Source organism: Marmota flaviventris, chromosome 9 (genome assembly GCF_047511675.1).
Source record: "Marmota flaviventris isolate mMarFla1 chromosome 9, mMarFla1.hap1, whole genome shotgun sequence".
NCBI classification, from domain to species: domain Eukaryota; kingdom Metazoa; phylum Chordata; class Mammalia; order Rodentia; family Sciuridae; genus Marmota; species Marmota flaviventris.
The window spans coordinates 4,596,467-4,602,200 of record NC_092506.1 but is presented as its reverse complement, the minus strand read 5'-3'; positions in this window follow the sequence as shown (position 1 = coordinate 4,602,200).

The following is a 5,734-nucleotide window of genomic DNA, read 5'->3' as shown; positions in this document are numbered from 1 at the left end:
TGAACGGGCTCCTGCTCTCCTAGAGAGAGCTCTGCCTGTGTCCTGACTGGTGCATGTGGAAATTCTTTTCCATCACATATGACAAGAAACTTGCTCATCCTGAGTCGAATTTGCCCTTCTCTCTAGGAACTCCTGGGACCCTGAACTTCTGGGAAGACGCCTCTTCTCCCATGACAAGTGGTTCTATGTAAGAATTGAGGAGTGGTTTGGGGCAGTTGTTTATTTATTTTTGGAGCTGCTGTTACAAAGTGAGGCCACTCTGCTTCCCCAAATAATGAGCCAAATAAACCTCTTCTCTTTATACAGTTCCCAGCCCCAGTCATTTTGTTACAGCAATTCAAAATGGACTAAGACAACCCCTAAGGAGCCCCTGCTCCTGGCGATCATACCTGCATGATCCCCCCCCCTAGGGTGGGCTGGACCTGGTACTTTCTTCCCATACATAGAAATATAGAAAGAGTGATGGGATGACACTTCTGCAATTGGGTTATAAAACCTAGATGACAGTGTGTAAAGAGCTTCCAGGTTGAAGAATCCTTGGAGGTGCTGGGAAGGCGGTGAGTCCAGAGAAGTCATGAAAATTCCCTCCTCTATCTTGCCCTAGGCATCTCTGCTATTTGGGTATTCCTGAGTTGTGTGCTCTAATTAATTAGTTAATTATTTTTTTTGCTGTGCATGGGATGGAAGCCAGGCTCTTGCAGCTGCTAGGCAAGCACTCTATCACTGACCTACATACTAATCCTCCTCCTCCTCCTCCTCCTCCTCCTTCTTTATTTTTTTTTGAGATGGTCTTGATGAATTGCTCAGGCTGACCTCAAATTTGTGATCCTCCTGCCTTAGCATCCTGAGTAGCTGGGATTATTGTCCTGCATTCTGTGAACCATACTGGCAAATTATTTAATTTTAGAAGGGGGTTGTAGGAACCCTTTATGTCATAGCCAATTGGTCAGAAGTACAGAAGTACCAAGGATTGCTCTTTGTGTCTGAAACAGGGGAGTCTTGTGGGCCTGAGCCATAGCCTGTGGGTCTGCACTAACTGTAAACAGTGTGAGAATCAAGTTGGTGTCCAGTGAGTTGGTTGGCATTTGGAAAACCCCAAGCACATTTGGTGTCAGAAGTGTGAGTAAAACAGGTTGTAAATTCTGAGATGACCACCGCTCCTGCTGAGACCTCTTGAGAGCCCAGAGCCCATGGTGTCCAACTAAGCCACATTCAGATTCCTGACTACGAAAAAATGGGAAGATAATAAACATTATTTGAAACCATTATTCAGCAAGAAATAACTAATGCATACACTGATTTTGATGTATCTTGGAACAAATATGACTAGCAGTTCAAATCGAGTTTGTAGTGTTTATTGCTTGCAACACAACTAAGTAGAGAAAATGAGTCCATTCAAATCAATTTGAAGAGAACTATCAGTCAGAGGTATGAGTCAGGGTAGGGTCCCAAGAGTCAGGAGCTGGAAGGACGTGGACGGCAGTTTGGGGATGTGGGGACGCCTGATGTATCAGTGATTCAAAGGCACAGTGGGCATGTTCAGTGCTAGGGATAATTCAGGGCTGTTCCCTGTGTCTGTATGCACCTGTCTGCAGGGTATAGCAGGTTTCTTCTTCCTGGGCCAAGTTCTACTCTGCTGGGGGTGGGCTGCACTTGAGAACCACTAGGTGCCGCCATCTTCCTCCCTTTGGGGTGACAGTTGCATAATATTATGAATGCATTTAATCCCATTGAACTGTGCACTTGAAAATCCGACCCCAGGGGAAGAAGGACAGAGATGTGGCAGAAGGAGAAGTCAGATTTCAAGCTCTGCCGCAGTCTGGCTGGGCACAATCAGGAGCCACTTGTCAAAAGAAACTAACTTTATTTTTAGAACCACACACGCCAAACAAAACAGCCTCTCAGGAAAAACCCTCAGAGCCCCAACTGCCACCACCGGCTTTCCACAAGTCTCTCTCTCCAACCCAAGCCTCTCTCCACCTCCCACAATCCTCCTGCTCTTGAGGCCGATTGGCTGAGTTACGTGGGCGGAGCCAAAAAAGTCCCCCAATGAGCAGCTCCGTGGTCTGAAAGGGCAGGGAAACAGCCCAATGAGCATCACTGCAGAGGAGCCAATCAGCTAGATGTTGCTGGGGCCGCTGTGAGCCAATCATCAGCCGGCAGCTGGAAGTTTGCTGGCAGCTGGAAGTTTGCTGGGGCCCCTTCGGCTGTGGCTCTCAACATCTCCCCCTCTCTGTTTAAACAAAAAGCATGTGGCTTAGGGACCATGCCTGCCTTAGGTTGTCCAATAGTACATATGGTCCTTACCCGTTAGGTTGGTACCATTGCAATTGGATCTTACCCGTCACTGACTACCGGTCCAGTATACAGCCACACCTGTGGAGAGGTCTTTGTACCTTTGACATTGTTTTATTATGTGTCTAGCTTGTTCCTTAGTTATTTTAAAACGCTTTTGTAAAGTGTTAGCATTGACATGGAACCGTTTGTGAAAATTTATAGCTTCTTCAAGTGTAGAGAAAATATGTATGTCATGTGTAGTTTTATCTGCTAAATCATTGCCCAAACTAAGGGCTCCAGGCAATCCTGTATGTGCCCTGATATATCCTATAAAGAATGGATCTTTTCTGTCCCAGATTAGACTTTGTATAGTGGAAAGCAAAGAGAAAACAGTAGAGGAAGGGGAAATCCTACCAGCATCTTCAAGGGATACTATAGCATTAACTACATACTAACTATCGGAAAATAAATTAAATACAGAATCTTTAAACATCACAAAAGCTTGTAATACTGCATTAAGCTCTACCTTTTGAGCTGATTGTTTGGGTACTAAAAATGTAAAAGTTTGATCAGGGGTAACTATTGCTGCTGTACCATTATTTGATCCATCAGTGAATATATTTGGAGCATTCATGATAGGTGTTTTTCTTGTCATTTTTGGAAAAATTACAGGATGCGATGACCAAAAAGACAACAAAGGATTAGATGGTAAGTGGTTATCAAGTGAAACATTAGATTTGCACATGATTATTGCCCAAGTATTTAACTCATTAGCTAACTCATCAATTCGATTCATAGTATATGGAGTAATAATTTTATTGGGAGAAATTCCAAACACTCCCTTTGCTGCTTTTATTCCTTTGAGTATTAACTGTCCTACAGCCTCAGGATACCTAGTAAGAATAGTGTTAGGAGAATAAGATAAATGTATCCATAATAATGGACCTTCTTGCCAAAATACTCCTGTAGGAATATTTTTTGTTGGTAGTACAATAAATAATAAAGGCAAACTTATATCAATTCTATCCAAATGCATATTTTCCATATATGTTTCAATGATTTTTAATGCCTTTCTTGCTTCAGGCGTTAACATTCAGGGTGAATTTGGATCTGATGGACCTTTTAGGATATCAAATAAAGGTCCCAACTCTCCTGTTGGTATACCTAAATAAGGCCTTATCCAATTTATGTCTCCTAATAACTTTTGAAAGTCGTTAAGTGATTTGAGTTGATCTACTCGTATTTGAATTTTTGGTGGACGGACCATGGTTGAGGATAATAGAACTCCTAAATAATTAATTGGAAAATTTAATTGTACTTTATCTATTGCTATCTCTAGATTATATTTTTTTAATAAGTTTGTAAGTGTGGCATAACATTCTAGCAATGTGTTTTTAGCTTTGTGTGCTAATAATACATCATCCATATAGTGAAATATTTGTAGTTCAGGATTTTGATTTCTAAGTGGCTGGATTACTTTGTTAACATAAATTTGACACATAGTTGGGCTGTTAGCCATCCCTTGAGGGAGTACTTTCCATTCATATCTCTGATCAGGACCTTCATGATTCAGTGCAGGGATAGTAAATGCAAAACGTGGACTATCCTCAGGATGAATTGGAATTGAAAAAAAACAATCTTTAATATCTATAACTAAAACATACCAGGTTTTTGGCAAAGCAGACAACTGAGGAATCCCTGATTGAGCAGGTCCCATAATAACCATCTCATTAATAATGGCTCTTAAATCTTGCAATAATCTCCATTTACCAGATTTCTTTTTGATGACAAAAATGGGAGTATTATGGGGAGATACAGAAGGTTGTATATGTCCTTCCGCTAATTGTTGTTTGACCAGGTCATGGGCTGCTTGTATCTTTTCTTTAGTCAGGGGCCACTGAGGAACCCATACTGGTCTTTTGAAGCATCCCATTCGAAGAAGCATCCTTGCCTAAGGGACCTAGCTGAACTCCTATCTGGACCAAATCTTGTTCATCTTTTAGGGAAGATGTGTGAAGGCTGGGGGTCCCTCTTCTGATGCACTAGCCAGAACTGGTTGGGTCTACGATTGTTTCCAGGCAATCTCTAACTTTATTTTAATCCCATCTGCATGCTTTATGAACTCCAGCCCCACTCCTAGAAGACACAAATATTCCTCTGACCCCCTTTTTGTAGTACAGGGGATTGAATCAGGGGCACCCTGTTTCTGAGCTACATCCTCAGCCCTTTGTATTTACAAAGACAGGGTCTTGCTAAATTGCTGAGCCTGATCTGCCTGATTTGTGATCTTCCTGTCTCAGTCTCCTGAGTAGCTGGGATTACAGGCCTTTGCCACTTTGGTTTCTGACCTCCTCCCCTTTATTAGCCTGTCCTTCCTCCTCATTTCTTTTACTAGCCTACTCACTCCACGGGTATAGGAACAGATTTGCAAGCCTTTCTTTCTGCTTCTTCTGTTCTTTGGCAAACAAACAACAACAACAACAATAAAGCCCCCCCCAAAGAAACCAAAACAAAAAACCTTCCTTCACTGCTCAATCTGGGCTGGCCTCCTTTATTGGTTCTGTGATTCCGAGAGGAAAAGGGACCTAACCCTGGTTCCCACTGTCATAGCAGGAAGGTTCAATATGCTCCTGCTGGCTGTGGTGATGGAGTGGGCCACAACGGGATGGCCCCCAGGACCTGAGAACCACCAGCCGCCAACATCCAGCAAGTAGAGGTGAGCTTCAGTGCTGGCGAACAAATTCCGCAGCACACTGAAGAGGCGGGGAGTACATTTTCAGTCTACAGGTGAAGAACCCAGAGTGGCCGGGAGGTCTGGAGACCAGAACTCAGTCCAGCCTTGGACTTTGGACTGCCAGGACTGCTAGGTAAATGGGAGCTGTTTTAGTTGAGTTTGTGGTAATTTGTCATTTCAGCGACAGAAAACCAACATGAGATTTTTACATATTCATGTTGAAAACACTTTTTAACATATGTTGTAAATATTTTTTCAAGTGTGTCAATTGTGTTTTTAAACTTTACCCTAGATTACATTTACCTTCTCTAATTATCCGAAGACAAACTCAAGTTCCACTTTGGGGGTTGGCTTTTGTGGATGTCCCATCTACCCAATATTCACATGCATCACAATCACCCAGAATGCGTGTTAAAACGTAGTCCTGGGCCCTGTTCCCCACTCAGGAGGTCTGGGAGGGCCCAAGGAGTTGCATTATTAAAAAGTTCCCAGGGGACGCTCAGTTTCTGGTCCCAACAGTAAGGGGAAATGCATTCTTTCCCAGCCCCGGGAGGTAGTTGAAGCCCGAAGGAGCTGCCCCTCCCGGGAAGGACACTGGTCCCACCAGAGGGGCGGGCCCTGTAAACTCCGCCCCCACGCTCGAGGCCTCAGTTCTCATTGGCTGCCAGTTTAGGGCTTCCCCGCTCACCGAGCGCTCGCTCCTCCTCCAGAACGCCCTGGCCC